The 27,655-nt window shown below is 36.9% G+C and overlaps 1 pseudogene; it reads right to left on the reverse strand.

Moving 5' to 3' along the window:
• Positions 1-23,747, reverse strand: part of LOC120414026 (uncharacterized) — a 47,671-nt pseudogene extending 23,924 nt beyond the window's left edge.
• Positions 23,748-27,655: the final 3,908 nt, after the last annotated feature.

The following is a 27,655-nucleotide window of genomic DNA, read 5'->3' on the forward strand; positions in this document are numbered from 1 at the left end:
AAGAGAAATGTCTGCTGTAGGTATATGTTGTGGAAACAAACGAGCTCAAGACAAATTGTACTTTTCATCCCCTCAGAACGAACTTGGTCTTCTTAGCCGAGACGGGGTTGCTGCTTTCTTTTCTTTTTTCGAGCTTTCACATGTGGCATGCTGCCGTCGAACACACGTGGTTGAGTGTTAAGCAGTGTAAGGCTTTGGCTCGTTATTTTCCGCTCCCTTTCCAGCACCACTTGATCGTCGTCGTGGAAATTATTAATCAACTCCACCTGTCGACAAGCACAAGGACGACTGACTGACTGAGTGGCGGTATTGTTTGTGAAACTGGAGTGGGGTGTCGGTAATCCTGGGGTGAAGTTCATCAAATTTTATGGAGCAATTGAATTGCAATTTGATAGGCCTCTGGATAAGCCGAGAGTTCCTGCAGAGCTAAAACAGCAGGGTGGAGAGAAAGGGACTCCCATTAGCACGTTGCTAAGCTGGCTTGTGCATCAATCATTTTTATAAGGAAAATTATAATGATTGAGGGCTTTGCCATGGAAAACCAAGCGAAATATATTCAACAGGTACTTCAGCACTTTCAATCAATGAAATTATATGCATAGTTAGAGGTATGCAATAAAATGTGAAGTAAAAATTTCAATGACCTTAGTTGTATGAGATACTTGACCACAAGGAAATTTGATGCATCTTTTTCTTATTTTCCAAAATGCCATATTTGAAATTGTATGGAAAATAAACAAAATTTATTTAGAGACTTGAAATTTTTGCATGTGAATTTAAAGCTAAACAATGCCAAGCATTTTGAAAATAATATTTAAAACAACCGTCATTTTAAAAATATTAGGGGTAACGTGATCCCCCTTACACATTTTAATGAAATCTGAACTGAAATGTATCTTGTTCGTCCAAACTTTTGATTTTCTGTAAGTTACAGCATTTTCACATAAAATCTTGGTTTGTTAAAAAAAAAACTTTTATGTGGGTAATTCTCCACCAACTCACACAACACTTGCTCGACCCTCTTCGATTTGCGTGTTACTTTTTCCAAAGAGGTAATTTTTGTCCCTGATCACTAGGGTGCCCAGAAAAATGACCCCCTGCTCCACAAACGGAAACCAGTTAATTGAGTTATTTTAAGCATCTGTGCAAATTTTGAGCTAAATTGGTTGAGATTAACCCATTGATACCCGAGCCTGAGGTCGCTGAAAAAAATGTTTTTCATACAAAAAAGACTTTTTTAAGTCGCTAATAACTTTTCAGGATCAAGTTTTACAACTTTGGTATGTTTAACAAAGTTGTAGAGCATTAAATTTTCAATAAGAATCTCACTTTTGGGAATACTTGGATGGAAGTAGCGCACCGTGCAGACCAAACCGTAATAAAATTGGGTTTCCATACATTTTTTTTTCGATTTTTCCCATAAAAACTTCACCTTTCAGTATCAATGGGTAAATGTTGACCGATTTGCTCATTTTTCTCCCAGAGTCCTAAAATAGCCCAAGGTACAATATCCAGCTTGTGGAGCGAGGTTTTGAGAAAAAGCCTGACTGATCACGGATCGAATTCGAGGTCCATATCGTGATGGTACGACCCCTTCCATTTTTGAACATTAGAAAAAATACATGTTTCTCTAAGCTACCTCCTGAAATCAAAGATTGACCCATCAGGCTAAATTTCAAATTTGAGCTCATTCTGACCACGGGAACCCCTCTCTCTAATCGCTTGAAGTTTGTATGGGAAAAATCGTCAAAATATATGGAGAAACTCAACTGTTTTAGTTTTTTACCTTTGGAGGGCGCAATAGTCGTCCAATCTTTATCAATTCTCATAAGTAGGACCTTCATTAAATTTAAAACAACTTTCCCGAAGACACCATATTTTTAGGATTTTTTTGCTGAAAAGTTATTAGCTTCTGAAAATGACCATTTTTGCGCAGCCGGCTCTAAATTTTGATCTGAATTTACACTAGACAAAATTACAGTCGTGTAACAAAAAATGGCAGAGTGTTTGGGCACTAATTTAAAAAAAAATGAATTACTGTGACTGTTTCCAAAAAGGTTACCTAAAAATTGCTATAACTTGAAAACGGTACACTATATCAAAATTTCACTAGAGTACTTATTGATTGCAAATTCGATTTTACATCGAAAAATGAAGTTGAAAAAATTTTGCGACCAATATTTAATTTTTTTTTAATCAGTATTAATTCAAAAAATCATAACTCAGTCAAATATTTTTTGTACATTCTGGAAATTTCTGAAAAGTTGGTATTTGATGTCCCCTGAAACAATTAGAAAATTAATAAAAATAGTGTTTTTTTTTTGCAAATCATGTTTTAGTGACAAAAAGCGAAATTAAAAATCACCAAAAATGTTTTACCGTGTATTTTTATTTTTCAGTGCAGTCCTTATCCATACCTACAGCTTTGCACAATACACCAAATCGATCAAAAAATTCCTTCAAAACATACAGATTTTGAATTTTCATATACCATTTTTGCATGGACAGCTGCCAAATTTGTATAGAAAATTATATGGACAAACTAATGATGCAAAGTGGCTTCTTTGGGCATACCAAAGGCACCAACAAAGTTTCAGCCGGATTAAAAAATACAAAAAATCGAATGACCGAAATCTCAGAGAATTGCTCTGATATCTTAATTAAATAAAAAAGTTAAATCGTACGGTCATCAAAGGGTGACATTGGGTCTTATAAATTTCTGCAAATTTGTATGACCTTATCGCACCCCAGACCTGATGTCACCCTTGATGACGGTACCACTAATTTTAAACTATTATATATATCTAAAATAACTAATTTGTTGCCTTTATTCAGGCATTTCTATTTAGAGTATCGTGGAATTGCCGTAAAATTGATTAAAGTGATCGAATTGAAAGTTACCCTGACATGAAAAAAGTCTGGTTATTCAAGCTGTACGGCATTTTTTCTTGTTTGACCAACATCGAATTATCATATTTCACAGACCGGCCCCTGCTCAAATTTGTGAAGTCAACCGTATTCCACCCTCAAAACCCAGGGACATCTCCGACGACACATCACCCCATATTTCTGTCCTCACACAAAACGATCACTTTACCCTTTTCGTATTAGAGCTGCTAGGAAAAAAAAACTTGCAAGTGGGAAGGGGCGCCTTCGAGTCCGAAAGGTCCACACCATAAATCATCTTCCGGTGCGAAAGTTCTGGCCCTGGTCGCACGTCTCAATAAGTAGAACTCCTCGCCAGCTTCCACAGGCTGTGTGTTCATGCATCGCTAAACTAACTTTCCCCACACACCTTCCTTGGTCATCGGACTCCACTTTTACGCTTAATCAACCCTCGGTCACTTCGGTCTCGGTGGAGCACCGGCTCTCTCCGGCAAGTCTCAGCCCCAGCAAGAAGAAGACGAAGATGAAGCTGAGGAAATTCCTTGGAGGAGGAATGTCAAGAAAGGGGGAGGGGTCGGGGCGAAGCAAAGTGTGGAAAATATGAAAGAACAACATTATTTTCCACACAATTTACTTCAGATTTTTCGAAAGCACTGAAACAGCTGTTCTCAGAAATCGATTTGAGGCAATAAATTGAAATTTCAACTTGTACCACATGTGCACCACCTCCACCCTCGGAAAGACCCAAGCAAAAAAGAGAAACGAACCGAGCGAACAAGATGTGTCTGCCCAGGATTGGATTGGTTTCGAATGGCCAGCCCCAGTCGAAGGCAGGGTAAACGTTTACGGGCGAGTGGGTTTCGAACATTTTCTTAAAGTGTTCCGGGATAGTCGTCGTGCTGCCCCACGCCCCACCTTACGGAAGTTTAAGGAGTGCCAGATGGACGGAGGAAGAAAAAAATCTACGCAAAAAAATGTGAACTCAGGCGAAAATCTCAGCGATTTGGCGAACACGAAAGCTGGAAGCTGGAATTTGCAATTTAATCACGATATGAATCATTGGCACCATTTGTGCTTCCTTGGATTTTTTTGTGTTACTAGAGGAGGGAAAATATGTTAGGAATCTGAATGCATTCCTACATTCTTGAATGAAGAAGTGATTTTGATGACCGTCTCAATTATATACGTTTCATGAGCGAAAAGTGACCTATTGGCCTTTTAAAGTTAAAAATACCAAAAATACAATTTTCTTATGGCTATTTCAAAATGAAGCCAGAACTACTAGAAATGATCCTATTTTCAAAAAATGCAACATGTTTGATTGTTAACATCGATTACTACTATAACTTTTAATCAAAGCAATTCTATTTGAAGAGACTGAAAAAATGTTCTCCGATCGGGCTCAGAAATTTTGAGGAGATTTCCTTAATCAAAATAATTAGAAAAAAAAAGTTGCGTCTTTATCAAGTTCCACTCAGTGAAACATAAATCTGAAAGTGCTCTGTAGGGAACACAGCAAAAAATCCGATGGTAAAATCGCATGCAAAAGCATGTCCATCACCTTCGTCAAAAAAGACACTTAATATTACACACTGCATGTACAACTTTTGTAAACACAAAAAAGCTGCAACCGACGGGATTCATAACCAAGCACCAACAGTAAGGAATGGCGCCTTAGCCCACTCGGCTATCAGACCGATGAAGAACGGAAAGGATAAACGCTTGACCGCTTGACTGATGGGCTACATATTTCAGGGTGTAATATTACGTAGAATTTCTTAACAAAAAAATGCAACGTTTATTTTACACCCAGGCTTTTAACACGCAGCTGGATTACTACTTTTTTGCAGTGAATATCCTAAGAAAGTTAAACTGAAAAAATCACATTTCTAGAACAGTATCTGTCATTTTGGCAGCTTTTTAAACTTGTACGTTTTTGGCCAAAATCAACCTTTGAATATATTTAAAAAATTGCTTGATAGGTACATCAATATTTAAAATTTCTTTTCCAATATTGTAGCATGTTGATACGATTCCCTTGAGTGAGTGTCACTGTGGAAAAAAATATTTTACTTTCATTTGACCCCTCTGAAGGGTTAGAATAGGTCAATTTTCAAATGATCTATTCTTAGCGAAGCTACACCAAAATGTCACTTTTGTCATTTTTCAATGTGATTTTTTAAATGAAAGATTTAATTTTTATTACGATTTAAAAATTTAAATATTCTTTAAATACGTTTTCTTACCTCAAACGCCAAAAATATTGACAAAATGAGGTCTGCAAACCATTGAATGGGAGAGGAGATTTTCATAAATCTGCTCTTTTTGTTGTCCCGTCACGCCAAGAAATGACTGGCTAACAATCAAATTTCAACCAATTCGTTCAGTTCAAGGAGCAAAAGATTCGTTTTTCAGTTTGTGAAAATGTGTAGAAGAGCAAATGTGTATAAAAAATCAAGCTGGGCAAACTGTAGCGATTGTTTTGGTGTGCCTTTTTAAAAGTCCAGTCTTACGATGTTGTCCCGTCACGCTAGATTTTCATTTCAGGGGAATCACAGGTACTATATCGTCAGTTGTGTGCTATCTTGTGACAACGACCATTTAGTACTATTCGAGAAAATCGATTTTTAAAGTTTGAGGATAAATATTTCCAAAATTATGAATGATAGAATTAAACTTTTTGAAGCAATCGGTTCGTATACTATCGCTTAACAAACGCTCCAAGTTTCAACTAATTTGGTTACACCAGTTAAAAGATACAGTAAATAATGTAAACAAAAATCTGAAAAGCACGTGTCACAAGTGTGCACAGAATTCCCATACAAACTAAAATAGGCTTAAATCAATAGATTAACCGACTTAATCAGTATATTTTCAAAAACAAAAGATTGCATTGCTTTTAGAATGTGTTATCAACATAAATTTGTGAAAAACAAGACAAATTTTCCACATTTTCCAACAACATGTATGACGTGTCACAAGTGTGCACGATCATTTTGATGATAAATTGGTCTATGTCACAAGTGTGTATTGCGATATCCGGTAAACGGAAGCGAGTTTCCAAAATCGGGTTAAAGCGGGGGGATGGCAACCCTATTCCGACCAAAGCAAACTGACAACAGTCGACATTAGCACGGTTGTCAAATGAGAGCCCACAACAAAAGCACTAGCTGTCAAATGGTAGCCCATAACAAATCTTTGTTTGGGTTTTTGATTTTCAAATTTCCCGCAATTCAAACGATAAATACCTGAAAAAAACACGTAAATTGTGTTGCTGATGGCAAATTCTATCATATCCTTGGAGATTCCATCCCAATATTGGCTGAAAATTCATATCGAAAAAAGTGATTTTTCTGTTTACCTTTTTTTGCTTTTTTTCTTTTGGTCGATCAAACAGTGCGCCCGTACACTGTGAATCGGCATTACACATTTTTCAGTTTGGTTTTACACATTTGCATGGGACTTTTGAGTTTAACCAGGATAACACACTTCGTGTTACCAAAGTAATATGAATAATACTGATTCTGAGTGTTTGTTATCTGAACTTCCAAGATGGCGGCTTCTTCGCTACCCCCTGGGTTAAAGCATCTTGTAGTGTTTGTTAAGTATAGCAAAATGTCATCATTAACTCATTTTCGACCAAAATGGTCTATGTCACAAGATAGCACACAGCTGACGATATGGTTTATTCTACATGGGTAATTCTCTACCAATTCACACGAAATCGGGAAAAGTTGCCCCGACCCCTCTTCGATTTGCGTGAAACTTTGTCCTAAGTGGTAACTTTTGTCCCTGATCACGAATCCGAGGTCCGTTTTTTGATATCTAGTGACGGAGGGGCGGTACGACCCCTTCAATTTTTGAACATGCGAAAAAAGAGGTGTTTTTCAATAATTTGCAGCCTGAAACGGTGATCTGGAATTGCAAATCTGTACGAAAAGGGGGAAGCGGTCTAAGGGTAGTGACGACAAGTGTAATAAATGATTCGTCACAGTCAGTTTTCTCCGAGCTTCTTGAACGAGAGTACAGGAAATGTCCAAAACACGACGTCAAAAATTACAACAGGAAACCACTGAAAGGCCGAAATCATTACTGAGCTTGTGGGAATTCAGAATAGTGAGAAACCACTGAAATCGAATGCTGTCTAAAACGGGAAATGCTACTCGGGTCAACACGTTTTCAATAACATTTTAGAATCAAAAATGGTGCAGTGTAACCAGTGGGAGCGGCCGTGGCTGACTGGTTACAGTATTCGCTTTGTAAGCGAATGGTCCTGGGTTCGATTCCCATCTGCTCCCAACGAGAAAGTATAGGAAATATTAATCTAGAAACTCTGAACATGAACGAAAAATCAAAGTCACTTGAGTCGGGGTTCGATCCCTCGTCCTTTGGATTGGTAAGCAAAAATGCTAACCATTAGACCATCGCGGCTTGGTGAGCTATGACTGGAATCAGGAATACTGTTACTATCAACTATATACGCGCTGGGTCCTTGTTCCATTTGACAAGGGTTCGGAAGTTCTAAATAACGTTTGAACCCGATTGGTGCAAACATTTTTCAGGGCGGGGCTTGTCGATAAAAGCTGCGGTGCCTCGCGCTTGGCTAGCCAGCGTAGAAATGGGTCACCGAAGCACGGCAGAGTTATTTGCATGTATAGAATGCGAATCTAAAAATACATGAAAACAACTCAATTTGTAAGAAGTGGCCGCGTAGTCCCGTTTGGTTGGTTGCACACACACACATACACATTTGCAGCCTGAAACGGTGATGAGATAGAAATTTGGTGTCAAAGGGACTTTTATGTAGAGAAACGCAAAATGTAACTATTCAAAACTTGTTTTCGTAGAATCGCGATAACTCGTGACTTTATAAGCAAATCCCTTAATTTTATACATCAAATTTTTTGTAGAACTTAGTAGAACATTATTACACTCTAAAAAAAACCCTACAAAATTAGAAAAAAACACTAAATTTTAAAATGAAAATTTTTGTTCTAAATGAAAAAAGGTCCCTTCTGGGTCTGGGTCAATGTAGATTCGAAAAGTACATTAAATTTTCCATAAAATGACAGGTTCCAAAAATTGTTACAGTCGACTAACGGAAAATGGAAGAGTTTTTAAAACTTTTTAAGTGTTTTTTTCGATGAAAATTTTTTTTTTTCTGAATTCTGAGTACGCCATCAAATTGGACGTCTAATTTTACATAAAAGTCTCTTTGACACCAAATTTCTATCTCATCACCGATTTAGGCTGCAACATTATTGAAAAACACCTCTTTTTTCGCATGTTCAAAAATTGAAGGGGTCGTACCACCCCTCCGTCACGAGATATCAAAAAACGGACCTCGGATTCGTGATCAGGGACAAAAGTTACCCCTTAGGACAAAGTTTCACGCAAATCGAAGAGGGGTTGGGGCAACTGCTGTGTGAGTTGGCGGAGAATTACCCACATGACATTTCTTTGTAGGAAAATCAATTATCTTTCTAAATAAGTAATTACTATGGGGGGGGCGGTACTTCTTTTATGTTGCCAGTACAGTCAAAACGCTGAAATTTCTTTTGGGATTTTTTTTAAAAGGAGCCGAAGAATCGGTCAAATGATAGACATTAACACTTGTAGCACCAACGGGGTCAAAACTTACGCGAAGCACCAAGGGGGTCAAAAAAGTTGGAAATGCAACTTCATCCGGCTGTATCTCGGCGAAAACTGAACCGTTTTGGATTATTCTTGTTGCATTTGATCCGGAAGGATGTCAAAAATCACCTACAACAAGGTAGATCCAAAACAGATGCGTCTATCCAAAGTTACAATGAAAAAGGCATTTCCAACTTTTTTCCAAGGGTTCTAAGAGCTGGTGTAAATGCATTTCCAACTTTTTTGACCCCGTTGGGGCTACAAGTGTTAAAGGTAGGGTTCATCATATTCCACCATATTTTGGTAAAAAGTTGGCAAACTATCTGCTAAAAATCCTTTGTTAAAAGTTATTCGATATAATTTCTGATGTTATTTAGAAACTACTAGATTTGTTTCATTTTTTGACCCATAGTCACCCTCACTGACGGTACAAAAACAAAAAATCATCTAAATCATCGATTCTCAACCTTCTTCTTAGCTGGTGCACAGACAAGTCAAGATTTGTCTTGAATTTCGAAGAAACAGCCTTCAAAATAGATGTTATTGTCTTTTTTCATGCAATCAAAATTTCATTACTATTTTCAACAGGCTTTAAATTTGACATTTTCTGAAACTATCAAACGAGAGCAACAACTCTGCAGCGTGACGGTTCACAATTTATTAAAAGCTTTCCACTTTAGTGCTTTTACTCTCTGATCCATGATGAAATCAACAAATGTAACTTCATAGTTGGAACCGTAATGGAAACTGTGGAACCGTCAAACCACACACCACCCGCCGGGGCCTCCAGCAGGGCACAATTGAAAGAACAAGAGTGATGACACTGCCGTACTCGGACCGTGTGACTCCGTCCGACGTCGTCCTGTCAGAGGGGTTGAAAATCAGGAAAATAAAAATCGCTGCCCGCAGGGTTTTTGTGTTGTGACAAGCGCCGATTTATATTGTTACAAACTGGTCGGTTGACAATGGGCGGCAATATTACACCGTGTTTCGCCTTTATTTCATCTCGGCAGCAGCAAACACACAAAAAAAAGTTATGTCTACTGAGCAGCAAAACATGGATTAAGGTGAGGGCACCATCGTGGCGAATGAGGCAAAACGAGAGCTCTCTGCGAGACATTGTTGATGACACTTTGAGCGGCGGTGTTATTGCGACAAGATAAAGTTGAGTGGAAATTGTGTGGATTGATGGTTACAAAAAAAGTAAATCTTTCACTGTAATTCAGGGGATCATCCATGAAGAGTATTTGGGCCGGCATTAAGAGCGAGTCCACGAGCAAAGCATACCTATCTCGCATCGACCTCACCAATCTGCCTGAAATATTCAGGGGTTGTTTGTACATATGAAACTAGCATCTGGTCAAAATATGAGCACTCTAGGTCAACGGGAAGTGGGGCAAATCGGGACACAAAGTTTGAAGGTTCAAAAACGTCAAAAATCTTTAAAAAGCTATAACTCAGGCAAAATTCAATTTAATTTCAAAATTCAAAATGCATCTGAAAGGGCTTAAAAAATGCAACAAAATGCAGGGAGAAGCATCCCAATTGGTTAAATCTAAAAGGAGTTATTGACATTTTAGTGAAAAAATAGCATAATTTTCAAACTCAAATAAAAAAGTGTTCCATCCAGATATCAACTCGGTTCGAACTGCAGCTTGTAGGGGACATCTGGGACTACCATCTGAGACTGAGACCGCTTTGGGTAAGGCAGTTTAACATATTAAATAGACACTTTGACTTTTAGTGAATTTTTTGGTTGTACATTTTTGCTCGGGGGACCCCTTAGATCAAATTTTCCGGTGATAATTTTATCATATTCGTGTTCCTGAGACAATTTCACAATAGAAACATGCATAAAAATGTTTATTTTCATTCATTTTAACCCTTTAAAAAATGAAAGTTAAAAAAAATTAAGAAGCTGCTTTTTTTCTGGTGTCATCTAGTATCCTTGGAAACGAACTTGATTTTCAATAAATGTGAATCGAAGATTTTTTTTACTTTCATTTTTTAAAGGGTTAAAATGGATGAAAATAAACATTTTTAAGCATGTTTCTATTGTGAAATTGTCTCAGGAACACGAATATGATAAAATTATCACCGGAAAATTTGATCTAGGGGGTCTCCCGAGCAAAAATGTACAACCAAAAAATTCACTAAAAGTAAAAGTGTCTATTTAATATGTTAAACTGCCTTACCCAAAGCGGTCTCAGTCTCAGATGGTAGTCCCAGATGTCCCCTACAAGCTGCAGTTCGAACCGAGTTGATATCTGGATGGAACACTTTTTTATTTGAGTTTGAAAATTATGCTATTTTTTCACTAAAATGCCAATAACTCCCTTTAGATTTAACCAATTGGGATGCTTCTCCCTGCATTTTGTTGCATTTTTTAAGCCCTTTCAGATGCATTTTGAATTTTGAAATTAAATTGAATTTTGCCTAAGTTATAGCCTTTTGAAGATTTTTGACGTTTTTGAACCTTCAAACTTTGTGTCCCGATTTGCCCCACTTCCCGTTGACCTTGAGTGCTCATATTTTGGCCAGATGCTAGTTTCATATGTACAAACAACCCCTGAAAATTTCAGGCAGATTGGTGAGGTCCAAACGACGTCCCATACAAAGGGGTATGCCCTGTTCGTGGACTCGCTCTTAAAAAAACGAATTCAGTGACAGTATATAACTAAACTTACGTCCATCCTATATGGGAAATCCAGGTCTTTGGACTCGACCTTCACCGATTAAGACCAAACTTGGAGCAAGTGTTCATCTATTGATAGTCAACAGAAATCCCAAGTTACAACATCCCTCTTTCTTTGGCCCCGCCCTCTTTTTTGACGATTTTCTAATAAACTTTTGATTCTTTTACTCGTATCTTTCCAACTATTATACCAAAAGACTTTCTTCTGGTTGCATTTTATAGGAAATCCAAGGAATTCATCAAAAATAAAATATGAACCCTCAAATACCTTCCAATATTTTTTCTTTGCAGTTTAAAGTTTAAAACGTGATTTTCACCCATTCCTTATATTTCCCCGGACAATTATACATAAGAATCATTGCCGAGAAACAGCTCTTTAAAAATAAAAAAAAAACTCTGAATTTCCTATACAAAAATAAGCACGAGGCCTACGCTTGCGCTCAAGGCCTACTTTCAGGGGTTTGAAATTCAATGAACTGGCACATGGCGCAACCAGTTTTGCATAGGAAATTCTAGAAAGTAGAGCGTCCAATTCCCGGGATTTCCCGAAAAAAATAATTTCCCGGAATTCCCGTTTCCCGGGAAATTTGTAAATTTCCCGGGAATTCCCGAAATTTAAGTGAAAGTATAGCAAAAAAAATAATGAAAACACTCATTTTAATTTTATTACATTCAATTTACTGTTCTAATTGAAAATAACAGTTCGTCTTTCAAGGTTTATTTCAGATGATATCAATTTCTGAAGCATTCACTACTGGCAGTAGAGTATTAGTTCATGTGTTGGGTAACAAAAATTACAATATTATGGAATGAAAACAAACTATTATTATTTTGGTGATTTTGAAAATAAAGTACCTCTTGCAGCCAAAATCAAAATGAGTTTTTTTACGCTTTTGTTTACCATGACCAAATTGGATGAAAATTGAATTGGTATCATAAAATGTCTCAAAGAGCAGAAGAATTTGGTTAGTTTGTGTAAAAGTGTTCGAAAAATTAAAAGTTTAAAGTAGAACATTTTTTAGCGCACTAGAGCTCTCAAGAGCGTAAGAGGTTTAAATATGAATCTAGGACCCGAGCAGACGGAAATAACTTGGGAATAACATTGTTTAATATTTGAAAATACTAAGCCAATAACATTTTACGTTATTTTTAACAAGATTTGTTATTCGTCGTTATGATTTTTTTTTATATTGGATTGTTATTGTAACGGACTAATAACACTTTTAGTTTTTGTTATTTTAACAACTAATCCGATCATCCCAATAACATTAGGAGGTATTCTTCCATAACAAAAAAAAATATTCCAAAGTTGTCTTGGCTTTCAACCAATATCAGACCAATAACAAATTTTGTTATGATAACATTAACTGTTATTAAACTATTATGCAAAAATGTATTTTTCAAGAAGATTTCATAACACTTTCTGTTATTTTAACACTATGTGTTATTGAAATGGCATGAATCTTGTTATTACCGTCTGCCTGAGGAAACAACTGTTTTTGCTATGAAAATTATTTTAACCGCAGTCATTTATTAGGTTGAATCATTAAAAAATCATTATACAGTGGACTCTCTGGCTGTCGATCTTCTCGATATCAATATTGCTCCATCTGTCAATAAAATTTTCAGTCCCTTCAAGAAGATTGCTTTGATTTTCCGTTCTATAATTTGATAACTCCCTCTCTCGACGGTCCCTTCAATATCGATAACGAGAGAGTCCACTGTAAAACTATTATTTATTGTATAAAAGGTCCCGGAAAAAACCTGCTAAATTTTTTTGAAAACATTGAGTTGTGATCACATATAAATGATATTTCAAGAAAAAAGCAGATTTTAAGGTAAATTCAATGGTTCTGGAAAAAAAAAATTGCCATAAAAACATATTTTCTGCATATTTTTTATTTATGTATTTTCTTTGCCATCTAAAACATACTTACTAATTTTTTTCTCATTTTAACTTGATTATCAATATTTTTTTCATAATCTCTTGACAGAGACAAATTTAAATGAATTTTTATGGTTTTGGAGCTAGGATTAATTTTACTCACTGTCCAAACACTTTGATTAATAAATAAATAACAAATAAAATACAATTTTCATTTCAATTCGGTTCTATTAACGAATAATCAAGATACAATAAGTTCTTTTGAGGAACATAACAGATTTTTGGAGTTCCTTTCAGTTATCCATTTTGGAACAATTATTGCTTGTAAAAAATGTTGCTACCAAGAGTGAGAAAACAAATAAAATACTTATTAATATTTTTTGATATTTTGAACGAATTGAAGGACAGCTTATAAATTTAGAAAATTCAAATATTTTCTTGTAGTTGCATATTTTAACCAGCAGTCAAGGAACTCTTTGATTCTCACATTTATTTTGACAAAATAAGTGAAATTTCGTGATCCAAGAGTCTGAATTTTATTTTTTAGGATGTCTTAAGGGAACGGCATGTTTTTCCGTCGTTCGATTACAGCGAAAGCGTTTTCATCCCGCATCCAAACAGTAATTCATGAGTGACATCTCAGTTTGACGTTACCTGATTTCTTAGGAATGATTTTGTTTCATTGCTGAATTTAAGGAAAAGTGCAGTAATTTTTTTTTGCTGTGGTGGCATTCCCAGATTTGGTACTATTGTACTATTTTTATTTGCTTTTATTCGCTTCAAATTTGTCGTGTGAATATGATCAAATCCATTAACATTATCAATTCCTCAACACTGATGGTGATTACACGGTTCTACACCAGGTTCAAATACTAGTCCATAACATGAATATGAAAGATGACTCAACAACATAACCCATCTATCACTAGTGACATCCTCCTCCACCTCCTCTTGCAAACACCTTTGACCTTCTCGATTGCGTCGAGTTTGCCCAGCCCCTCTCCCTCCAGGCATCGTGTGCAATTCTACGCTTGACTCGCAACGGAACGGAACCATGGAGCAGTCAGTTTCCGCTTGACCCCTGCTGGACTCAAGTGGGGGCTGCTGGTCGGTCCTCGCCAGCCAACCTCCCAGGGAAAGTTAACCCTCAGTGCTGGTTGACCCTTACGCGACACCACAACACAGTGGCAGCCCTCACACGAACAACCGCCCACACAAATAGGGCACTTCCGGCGGCGCGTCGGAACCAAGTGTACTCTCGACATAAATATGCAAAACTCTCCTGGCTGGCTGGCTGGCTTTTTGCATTTCTTCAAAGAAGGCAGAGTGAATGTGTTTTTCACAAAAAAAAAACCCTCTCCCCGGCAGAACCGAGCACCTTCACAGACAGTGAGCATCACACCACAGAGATAATTAGTTGGGATAGTCGAGTACGTTGTGCTAAACATAAAGTAAGCCCTGGATTGGTATCCATCCATTACTTCTTAATAAGGACATCACTAACAGCTTCAATCAACATTTCAAATATACGGGCTCGGAATAGTCATGCCCACTTGTCTGTGCTCGTACGTTGACTTATGCTCGCTCATTTAAAGGGAGTTTGGTGTGATGTCACGTGGTGAGGGGTGAGAGGCCACAGTCAGTCGGTATACATCGTCAGTGTAGTCAACCCTTTACCCTATATATATAGCCCCCCGAGAAACACAAGAAGAAGAGGGTGTTCTGTAGGAACACCGTCCCGGCACAGACATACGAGCTTCATTTACATAAAAGTGACGATCGTTATCGCTGGCCTGGAAAATTTCGTGTTAATGTCAACAGCAGCTTTATTTGATGATGCTCTGTCGGCTTGCAGCTCCGGCTCTCCGGTATGATCTCGATTTAAGAGGTTTGTAAATACGACAAGACAAAGTGAGCGTATTGTTTTATTTTGGGGGCACAGCTCGGATGGAACAGTAAATCATTGTGAAAAATAAATCATGGATCTAAGTAATCCTATCAATATAATGAATTTTAATGCTCGCTCTTTAAAAGCGAAAGAAAATGAATTTTTCAACTTTTTACGAGTTCATAACGTGCATGTTGCTGTTATAACCGAAACATTTTTAAAAACTGGCACTTATTTGAAAAGTGATCCAGATTATAAAGTTATAACCAATAACCGAATGAATCGAAATGGCGGAGGAGTTGCAATAGTTATCCACCGTAGTATGACTTATAGCACTTTACGTGACTTTAAGTTGAAAGTTATTGAAAGTTTGGGCATTGAACTTGAAACTTCTTTTGGGAAAATTATGATTGCAGCTGCATATTTGCCTTTCCAATGCACTGGGGAAAATAAAAATTATTTCAAAGGGGATTTGAATAAACTTACTCGGCATAGATCTCGATTTTTGATCATCGGTGATTTTAATGCCAAACACCAATCTTGGAATAATTCAAAAGTAAATTCCAATGGTAAAATTCTATTCAGAGATTGCACTTCTGGTCTTTATTCGGTTTTATATCCGAATGGGCCAACTTGCTTTTCTTCTGTTAGAAATCCATCAACAATTGATTTGGTTTTGACAAATCAAAGTCAGTATTGTGGTCCTTTAGTGACTCATGCTGATTTTGATTCTGATCACCTTCCAGTAACTTTTTCACTTTCTCATGAAGCAGTTACCAGACCCAATAGTTCTGTGTTTAATTACCACAAAGCTAATTGGGACAGGTATCAGCATCATATTGAGAATAATTCAAATCATGATTTTGTTTTAGAAACCAAAGCTGATATTGATTCAGCCTTGGAATCTTTAACTAATGCAATTTTGGATGCTAGAAATATTGCTATTCCTAAAGTCCAAGTCAAATTTGATTCTCCCATTATTGATGACGATCTTCAGCTTCTGATTCGTCTGAAAAATGTTCGCCGAAGACAGTATCAACGTTCTCGTGATCCTGCACTGAAGCGAATTCAAAAAGATTTGCAAAAGGTTATTGACCACAGATTCACTCTCCTGCGAAATGAAAAGTTCGCAAGAGATGTCGAACAAATTAAACCTTATTCCAAACCTTTTTGGAAACTTTCAAAGGTTCTTAAGAAACCTCAAAAACCAATCCCTTCTTTGAAAGATGGTGATAATATTCTATTAACTAATGGGGAGAAAGCTCAAAAACTTGCTCAGCAGTTTGAGAGTGCTCATAATTTCAACTTAAATGTTTTGAGTCCTATTGAAGATCAAATTTCAATAGAATTTCAGAATATTGTTGATCAAGAATTTTCATCAGATGAAGTTTTTAATACAGATCTGAATGATATAAAATCTTTTATCAAAAAATTTAAAAATATGAAAGCCCCTGGTGAGGATGGCATTTTTTACATTTTAATTAAAAAATTACCTGAAGCAACTTTAAGTAGCTTGGTCAAAATTTGCAACAAATGTTTTGATTTGGCATATTTTCCCAGTAGTTGGAAAAATGCCAAAGTAGTTCCGATTTTGAAACCGGACAAAAATCCTGCCGAAGCTTCAAGCTATCGGCCCATTAGTTTGCTTTCATCTATTAGTAAATTATTCGAAAGAATAATACTTAATAGAATGATGACGCACATTAATGAAAATTCAATTTTCGCTGATGAGCAGTTTGGATTTCGCCTTGGGCATTCAACTACTCATCAGTTGTTGAGAGTTTCAAATTTGATTCGAAGCAACAAATCTGAGGGCTATTCTACTGGTGCTGCTCTTCTAGACATAGAAAAAGCATTTGACAGTGTTTGGCATAAAGGTTTGATTGCAAAATTAAAAAGGTTTAATTTTCCGATTTATATCGTGAAAATTATTCAAAATTATTTGACGGATCGTACTCTGCAGGTATGTTATCAGAACAGCAAATCTGATCAACTACCTGTACGTGCTGGCGTCCCTCAAGGAAGCATTTTGGGTCCAATTTTATACAATATTTTTACTTCTGACTTGCCTGATTTGCCCCCAGGATGTCAGAAATCACTTTTTGCTGATGATACAAGCATCTCCGCCAAAGGTAGAAGCCTTCGTGTCATCACAAGAAGATTACAAAAAAGCTTGGATATTTTCAATTCTTATTTGAAAGAATGGAAAATTACTCCAAATGCTGCAAAAACTCAACTTATTATTTTCCCTCACAAACCAAGGGCTGATTTTCTTAAACCAAAAAGTCATCACATTATAAAGATGAATGAGGTAAATTTAAAGTGGGAGGATAAAGTGAAATATCTTGGACTTGCTTTTGACAAAAACCTTACTTACAAGGATCACATTGAAAGTATCCAGGTTAAATGTAACAAATATATTAAATGTTTGTATCCACTTATAAACAGGAATTCTAGACTTTGTCTCAAGAATAAACTGTTAATTTATAAACAAATTTTCAGACCTGCCATGCTTTATGCTGTGCCGATCTGGACAAGCTGTTGCCTAACCAAGAAGAAAAAACTTCAGAGGATTCAGAACAAAATTCTGAAAATGATTCTGAAACTTCCTCCCTGGTTCAGCACCAGTGAACTTCATCAATTAGCCGAAGTTGACACTTTGGATGTTATGTCCAATAAGATAATTGATGCATTTCGACAAAAATCATTGCATTCTTCAGCTGCATTGATCCGCTCTTTATATAGTTTATAAGTTAGTTTTAAGGTATCCCTTTTCCTTTTTGTACATGTAGGACCTCCTACATTTGAAATCACTGAATAGCGAAAGCTACAATATTTCATGAATAAACAAAAGTTGCTTGTATTTAAAATTGAGGTGAAAAGTCATCGATTGTGATTGGACACTCAATAATATTTTAACTGAATGAATGTACATGGAAGAGAAAATCAAAATAAATATAAATAAAAAAAAATTGTGAAAAATAATGGAATAACAAGCTAATTGAGCATGGACGAGCAATATGAGAGCAATCATATTTTTTATTATAGTAAACAAGCTCTTCCCGGCAAACTTCGTCCTGCCCTTTTTTGGTTTCCTGACGTTTCTTGCTTGTTTTCTAATTCAGCCTCCTGTGATCTAAATTTGAGTTTACGTAACTTTTCCCATACAATCCGCAGATTTTCCGGAATCGGTTCCAGAGTGGCCAAAGTTGTAACTTTTTGGCGTAAGAACCTTCCTTGGACTTATACGAACCCAACGCAACAAAGAGCACCTCGATACGACGTTCCGTGTTGAATTGATTCGCGTTCGAACAAAACCGTCGAAATTTTTTATATATATAGATTTAACACCATGATGATAATTGAGGAGCCAGTATAATCATTACTGTGTCCAAAACCATTGCTATGGAATGACAAAAGAAAAACATTTTTTTTTCCTCACCCTGAAAAGTTTCCAAATACCTACCTGTTTAAAAAAAACCAGAAACAAGCGAATTTTAAATTTTGCCGTATTTCTCCCACTCGTGTGGATCAATCGGACCGCGCACTGGACTTACAATCCAGAGGTCGCCGGTTCGAATCCCGCGGCGGGCGCTCTAAAATTCTTTGTGTAAATATGGATATTCGGCGCCGTCGCTCCGTGTCATACTTTCATATACTTAGGAACCCAGGGCGGCGAAGTTCTTGTAGAAAAAAGGAAGACACTAGTGGTTGGTACTAGCAATGGTGGCCAACAGCTATACACAGCAAAAAATCCGATGGTAAAATCGCATGCAAAAACATGCACATCACCTTTGTGAGCAAAAGCATGTAATATTGTATGATAAAACGTGTACACAAAAAGCATGTACAAAAGAAAAATAAATGAATAATTTTGCACACCCGAAAAATAACATAAATCTGGTGAGAGACATATCCAGATTACAAAGTCCGCGCCCAACCGGCTCGGCTATCTCGCCGTATTGTAAATGCTGTGTTCAACGCCGATGTACCAGTAGGTTTCCCGTACGTCGTATACTGAATTAACTGTATACGATGTATGGGGAACGTAAAGCTACATCGATGTTGATCCAAATAAATTCACAGTGGCGAGATAGCCGAGTTGGTTGGGGCGCGGACTTGGTAATCTGGATATGTCTCTCACCAGATTGATGTTATTTTTAGGGTGTGCAAAATTTATTTATTTTTCTTTTGTACATGCTTTTTGTGTACACGTTTTATCATACAATATTACATGCATTTGCTCACAAAGGTGATGTGCATGCTTTTGCATGCGATTTTACACAGAAATTTTTTAACTGTGTAAAGTCAACTTCGTTTTTTTCGTATCTTTTGAAAAAAAAAATCTTGATCGATTTGGTGTCTTCGGCAAAGTTGTAAGTATGGATAAGGACTACAATGAAACAAATTGCTACACTTTTGTCACTAAAACTTGATCTGCAATTTTTTTCCGTGTTCTGATATGTGATTTATGATATGATTTGGTGTCCACTAAACCAAATGCCAACTTTTCAGAAATTTCCAGGACAGGCAAAAAAATTGTTATGAAATTTTGAATTAATACTGATGTAAAAAAAATCGAAATTTTGGTCGCAATTTTTTCAACTTCATTTTTCGATGTAAAATCGAATTTTCAATCAAAAAGTACTTAAGTGAAATTTGGATAAGCAATTTTTAGATATTGTTTTTGAAATTAGTAGCAGTTATTAATTTTTAAAATTACTGCCCATGTTTGCCTGAGAAAATTCTCTTTGCTTTTATGAACTTTGTTGATACGACCCTTAGTTGCTGAGATATTGCCATGCAATGATTTGTATACACACAATTTAAATAGAAATATGAAAACCTGCCACTACCACTTACTTCATTAGCAATAGTTACATACATCGAGAGTGGCATAATCAGCGGTTCTTTAATTAATGCCACTGTCGACGGAGTGGCACTCTGATTTCACCAGAAACAGAAACTGAGCAGCGCGTTCACTACAGGTAGATAATTAGCACCACAAACGTGTGAAATTGACACCCGGCATTAATTCATGGAATTCCACCACCGCACTCCGACGAGCTGGGATGTATCATTTCCCATATAACGCCTCAAGACAGCACACGCGCCACCAATTTGCGTCGTTCAGCTTCCGATGTTTGGCTCCAACAAGAAGGAGTGCTCTCACTCTGAATCGAGTTGAACTGAAGCTCGACGGTAATCCTTCTTCCTGTGCTGTCCTTCTGGCAGGGGCATCGTCAACCGTGATGGACGTGGAGACACTTTCGTCGTCGGCATCTCAGTCCCAGGCTATCCCATAATCAATTTTCCAAATCAACCTCCACCCGAATCTCATAAATTATGCTATGATAAATGTAGATTGACGTTCCTGAGCCCCCATCCCAGCAGGCAAATAGGATTTGATGAATTAATCCAATTGAGGCAAGGAGAAAAGGAACCTGAACAAAACTGAACGAAATGTGAAGGCAGAGTTCCGGAAAAAGGAGAGCTCAGAACAAATTCATTCGCATAAGTGAGCAATCATCTCACTTTCGTTGGCCTTAACCTAATAAGAATATGTTACCGATCAACGGAGAAGTCTTGGCAGATGCGGTGGGAGGAAAAGTTATTCTTCGGAATTCCGTAATTAGATAAAGAATTGATTTAGCAAAGTGAGGCCAAATTCTAGGTAGGGGTGCTCGGCGATTGATGCACGGAATCTAGCTTTTCTAATTTCTTTTTTTCATAGGAAAACTCGCACCGTTGCAGATGTGTAACAAATAACCAATAGCTCTTTTAGAAAGTTACACTCACAAAACAACCACCCCCTTTGCGAAGAAATGGATAAAGTTTGCCCTTTGTTATTCCGACTATCGTTTGGCGATGCATGGTAGAACAATCTCGCCGGAAATGAAAGGAAACAAAGTTGCATTTCTTGGCAAACTATTCAGACTGTTGTTCGATCTACAAAATGATTTGGAGAGTGTTTAAAGTTAGAAAGCAGATGTAATCAAGAGCAAATAACATATTAAACATTTCATAGGTGAGATTCAATGCTCTTTTTTTAAATTACTTTGAAATAAGTAATTTTTTTGAATAAAGGACCATTTTCTACTGAAAAGAATCTAAGCGAATAATTTGATTTCGTAGAAAGTAATAGAACTTTCTACGTGCAATTCTAGAATATTAATCAATAATTTCAAAATTTCAGATTATTGCTCCAGTTAAACTCAAAGAATCTCCAACGAGGTATCAGTGCCCGGTATGGCAGAATCAAAATATTATAAATCGAGTTGACCCATGGAAGATTTTTACGTAGAAAGTTGTGTTTACCTTTCTGTTTAAGAATATGTTCGATCAAAAATATTCTATCGGTTAAATTTGCGTTTTTTGGGAAAAAATGGCAGTGCGTGGCCGAATAGTTACGCTGTCCGCTTTGTAAGCGGATGATTCTGGGTTCGATTCCCATCTGCTCCAACCTTCCATCGGATGAGGAAGTAAAATGTCGGTCCCGGCACTAGTTGTTAGGCCGTTAAGTCATTTCAGGTGTAGAAGTCGTCTCCATGCCATAAGTACAAACAACACACCAAACCAAGCCTACTCCGGTGGAATCGCTGGCGGCGGTTGGACTCGCAATCCAAAGGTCGTCAGTTCAAACACTGTGGTGGAAGGTCCCTTGGAGTAGAAAGAGGTTTGGGTGCCCTCCCCATTCAAGCCTTCGGACTCCTAGGTTCGAGCAGAAACTTGCAATAGAGACCACACAAGACCCGGGGGTCGTTAATGTGGATGGTTTGATTTTTTTTGGGAAAAAAATCGTGGTTTCGTGGTATGGGAGGAGACGCATGGTGGCTTAAGTCAATTTTAATAATTTGTCAATAAGCCTTCTTACATGTTGTACATTAAAATGTTTTGCTTTTCTTTTACTTTCAATTATAAAAACCTTCAAAAAATATTTTTCAATCGAATTTTCACTTTTTGTTTAAGCATGAAAACATGAAAAAACTCATTTTTCTGAACAACGCAATTTTTTAACTGATACAATATTTTGAATCAACCATATTTGTTGCGTCCGCAATTAGTCATTTTACCCTGCCCATGGCACAGTTTTGCACACGACCCCAAGATCAGATTGATTTCATCCTTGTTGCATTAGGTTGTAATATGGTTGTAGTTGTAAATCTAATGAGCACAGCAACTTTTTAGTTCCTTTTGGGGTCCTAAACAACTCCCCAAAGTTTGGGAACGATTGGTTTAGTCCTCACTTTGCGCAAAGCGATTCAATTTTCCATATAAATTTGTATGGAGAAAACCATTTTTTTGGATTCCGATATTTATCAAATCCACGTTTCATGCTATATCAAAACCGGACTCATATTCGGATGCTCTGGAATGTGCTCTACAACTTTCCCGAAGAGAGTATGGTGCTAACTTGCTCCTATAGAAAGATACAGCGTGTTCAAAACTCGTCTAAAACGTGTTTTTTGCTCGAAAATCACGTTTTAGACGAGTTTTGAGAACGCTGTATCTTCTTTCAGGGCCAAGTTAGCACCACACTCTCTTCGGGAAAGTTGTAGAGCACTTTCCAGAGCATCCGAATATGAATCCGGGTTTAGTACAACGTGAAACTTGGATTTTTTAAATATTTAAATTCAAAAAAATGATTTTTCCCATATAAATTTATATGGAAAATTGAATCGCTTTGCGCAAAGTGAGGAATAAACCAATCATTCCCAAACTTTGGGGAGTTGTTTAGAACAACAAAAGGAACTGAAAAAATGCTGTGCTGGAAAATCGATTTTGATATTACACCCTATTGTTGCATTGTATCCAACTCCAATAGTTCTATTGTTTGATTTCGGGGTCATTTGGACTCATCATTGTTGTAGATATTACTATTCCCCATGCCCTCGCCTATATAAAGGCGATCCAAAACGTGATCCCCATCCAGTTCCATCAAGCCCCAGCTAAAGGGCACACCGAATAAACGATCATCCCAAACCGACGACCAGGACCTTCTTTTTTCATCCGGACCAAGCACCCATCGGAGTCTTACTCCACGCCCTGTCCTGCTGAGGACAATCCCGGCTGTCGAGGAGGTGTCTCGGCGCAGACAATATTCTTAATTATAATGATAAAACACAACTTTCTACGTTCTACGTTTGAATCTCCCAGGGATAATCTCGATTGATAATATTTTGCTTCCGCCATACCGTGCCCTTTTAAAAATCATGCTGCAGCCAGGGCTGTGAACTTGGAAATCAGAGGCGGAGGTGGCGTCTGCTAAGGTTCAACCATTTTTATGGGAGTTGTTATAGGAGTCGGAATTTTGCCAATTATTTTTATTTTATTTTGACGAAAAAAAAATGGTTTTTTGGTAATTTGCGTATCAATGCAATTTGCCTGAGGATTCTATGATATATAGAAAGTATTTCAAATTCAACCCCATGCTCTTTTTAAAAATTGAAAAATCATCAAAGTACATGCAGACCACACATGTTTACGCAGTCACGACCACCCAGAAACCACCCCCTCACTACATGCTGCTGCTGCTGCTGATGTTGCGTGTTTTCACAAATCGTTGGCATTCTTGCGAACGATTGAAACATCGAGGCACTCGCTTGTAAAAAAAAGCCCCCGTTATATGAATAAAATAATTCTCTCCGGGACAACGAACTTTCCTCCTCCGACACCACCACGATGATCCTCGTGTGCATGAGGGCCACTCCAGTCGAAGCACTCACAAACACATTCCAGAAGATTGGAGCAGCGGCCATATCCAAATCTCGGCAAATGTGGTTCAATCGAAATAGCTTTTGTTGATTGCATTCCTAACGAAGGGGGCCCTTGTTCCAACCTCCCACCCCCCTCCAATTCCACGTGCCAGGCCACGTTCCGAACGATCGTTACCCATGTGCGTTTGTGCGAACTCTTGTGTTGTGCCCAAAGGTTATTACAAGCGTATTTTGTTATTTATTTTACCACATACATTTTTTCCCCCCTGTACTGTGCTGTTGCAAACACAACAAAACCAATACGACCGCTTTGTGAATGGTAATACTGTATGAAAACAAGCTTTTCACTAAATCCTGACAGAGTCCAACGGATCAGTGAGGGAAGAAGTGGGAGGGGGGAGGAAGAAAGCGTGGTTACGGAATGTGCGTATGCGACCCCCCTCCCCTCCTCCTCCAACAAATACCAGAAAAAAGCCAATCCAATTTATTCGATTGTGCAATACAACATGTCAATGATCAAGATTAAATGAACGTACCGTTTGTGAAATTTGGCTGGTTTGGACTTGAGCTTGCTCTCCATATTTCTTTTTTATTTTGTTTTATCTCCAACGATTTAGACAGATTTGTTTGTGCCCTGATTTGCCAAATTGAAGCTGTGCAAATTTGTTTTTACTTCAAAACTGCGCAGCCAAATTGGGGTGGAAGGGGGGTATGTAGAATGGTCCAAGCTTTTGGTCATGTTTATGTGAGTTTTGGGTGGAGCGTGCAATGCTGAAAACAATTAAATAGAGATAAAATACATCTGTTTGTTTGCAGGAATCTATTTTTCTTAGTTAGGCGTTTCAAAACCATTATCGTTGTGGTATCTCAACACTCAAAACATCTTAGTTAGATTTCAAAATTTAAACAAAATCGAGTTAAAATTTTAAATCAAATTAATTACCTATTTGGACTGCTCAAGTTTTCGTTCAATCGAAATATTTGAGATATTCCAATATTCAAGATTTATGCTCAATACATCCATTAAATTAAGCTTTGTCCAAATTTAAAGCACTCCACAGTGGGCTAAAACGGGTGAAAAAAAATATGGACCATATTTGTCCTTCATCTGACAGTTCAAAATATAGACAAATCTGGATCTTTTGCAACCAAAAGCATCCAAATTGGTCAATTCTATCAATAAATTCTAAAAAAATAGGGATCAAATACTACCCGAGCGTATGAGTGTTAAAATATTAAAGAACAGAAAATGTAAATTTTCCAATAGTTTTGTTCAAAAAAGCTTTCAAGGTCGAGGGTGGGAGATCCTCACGCGCTCATGAGCGCTCATTTTTCGCTCATTAGTGACTAGGAGCGCTGCGTGAGCTAGCTCACGTTTGCCCGCGCTCACGTTTGCTTCAATTATTTTAAGCTCGCGTTTCACGTTTCCGAAAAAGTTTTTTTTCAGTTCTGATTGAGGCGCAGCAGGGTTTTTTTTAAAGAGGTTTCACTGTACTAAATCTTAGTTTTTTTTTTTTTTTTTTTTTTTTTTTTTTTTTTTTTTTTTTTTTTTTTTTTTTATTCAGATTTTCTTTTCCATGTACATTCATTCAGTTAAAATATTATTGAGTGTCCAATCACAATCGATGACTTTTCACCTCAATTTTAAATACTAGCAACTTTCATTTATTCATGAAATATTTAGCTTTCGCTATTCAGTGATTTCAAATGTAGGAGGTCCTACATGTACAAAAGGGAAAAGGGATACCTTAAAACTAACTTATAAACTATATAAAGAGCGGATCAATGCAGCTGAAGACTGCAATGATTTTTGTCGAAATGCATCAATTATCTTATTGGACATAACATCCAAAGTGTCAACTTCGGCTAATTGATGAAATTCACTGGTGCTGAACCAGGGAGGAAGTTTCAGAATCATTTTCAGAATTTTGTTCTGAATCCTCTGAAGTTTTTTCTTCTTGGTTAGGCAACAGCTTGTCCAGATCGGCACAGCATAAAGCATGGCAGGTCTGAAAATTTGTTTATAAATTAACAGTTTATTCTTGAGACAAAGTCTAGAATTCCTGTTTATAAGTGGATACAAACATTTCATATATTTGTTACATTTAACCTGGATACTTTCTATGTGATCCTTGTAAGTAAGGTTTTTGTCAAAAGCAAGTCCAAGATATTTCACTTGATCCTCCCACTTTAAATTTACCTCATTCATCTTTATAATGTGATGACTTTTTGGTTTAAGAAAATCAGCCCTTGGTTTGTGAGGGAAAATAATAAGTTGAGTTTTTGCAGCATTTGGAGTAATTTTCCATTCTTTCAAATAAGAATTGAAAATATCCAAGCTTTTTTGTAATCTTCTTGTGATGACACGAAGGCTTCTACCTTTGGCGGAGATGCTTGTATCATCAGCAAAAAGTGATTTCTGACATCCTGGGGGCAAATCAGGCAAGTCAGAAGTAAAAATATTGTATAAAATTGGACCCAAAATGCTTCCTTGAGGGACGCCAGCACGTACAGGTAGTTGATCAGATTTGCTATCACTGAATAGCGAAAGCTAAATATTTCATGAATAAATGAAAGTTACTAGTATTTAAAATTGAGGTGAAAAGTCATCGATTGTGATTGGACACTCAATAATATTTTAACTGAATGAATGTACATGGAAAAGAAAAACTGAATAAATATAAATTAAAAAAAAAAATGATCAGATTTGCTGTTCTGATAACATACCTGCAGAGTACGATCCGTCAAATAATTTTGAATAATTTTCACGATATAAATCGGAAAATTAAACCTTTTTAATTTCGCAATCAAACCTTTATGCCAAACACTGTCAAATGCTTTTTCTATGTCTAGAAGAGCAGCACCAGTAGAATAGCCCTCAGATTTGTTGCTTCGAATCAAATTTGAAACTCTCAACAACTGATGAGTAGTTGAATGCCCAAGGCGAAATCCAAACTGCTCATCAGCGAAAATTGAATTTTCATTAATGTGCGTCATCATTCTATTAAGAATTATTCTTTCGAATAATTTACTAATAGATGAAAGCAAACTAATGGGCCGATAGCTTGAGGCTTCAGCAGGATTTTTATCCGGTTTCAAAATCGGAACTACTTTGGCATTTTTCCAACTACTGGGAAAATATGCCAAATCAAAACATTTGTTGCAAATTTTGACCAAGCTACTTAAAGTTGCTTCAGGTAATTTTTTAATTAAAATGTAAAAAATGCCATCCTCACCAGGGGCTTTCATATTTTTAAATTTTTTGATAATAGATTTTATTTCATTCAGATCCGTATTAAAAACATCATCTGATGAAAACTCTTGTTCAACAATATTCTGAAATTCTATTGAAATTTGATCTTCAATAGGACTCAAAACATTTAAGTTGAAATTATGAGCACTCTCAAACTGCTGAGCAAGTTTTTGAGCTTTCTCCCCATTAGTTAATAGAATATTATCACCATCTTTTAAAGAAGGGATTGGTTTTTGAGGTTTCTTAAGAACCTTTGAAAGTTTCCAAAAAGGTTTGGAATAAGGTTTAATTTGTTCGACATCTCTTGCGAACTTTTCATTTCGCAGGAGAGTGAATCTGTGGTCAATAACCTTTTGCAAATCTTTTTGAATTCGCTTCAATGCAGGATCACGAGAACGTTGATACTGTCTTCGGCGAACATTTTTCAGACGAATCAGAAGCTGAAGATCGTCATCAATAATGGGAGAATCAAATTTGACTTGGACTTTAGGAATAGCAATATTCCTAGCATCCAAAGTGCATTAGTTAAAGATTCCAAGGCTGAATCAATGTCAGCTTTGGTTTCTAAAACAAAATCATGATTTAAATTATTCTCAATATGATGCTGATACCTGTCCCAATTAGCTTTGTGGTAATTAAACACAGAACTATTGGGTCTGATAACTGCTTCATGAGAAATTGAAAAAGTTACTGGAAG

The sequence above is a fragment of the Culex pipiens genome, chromosome 3 (assembly GCF_016801865.2).
Source record: "Culex pipiens pallens isolate TS chromosome 3, TS_CPP_V2, whole genome shotgun sequence".
Lineage (NCBI taxonomy): Eukaryota > Metazoa > Arthropoda > Insecta > Diptera > Culicidae > Culex > Culex pipiens.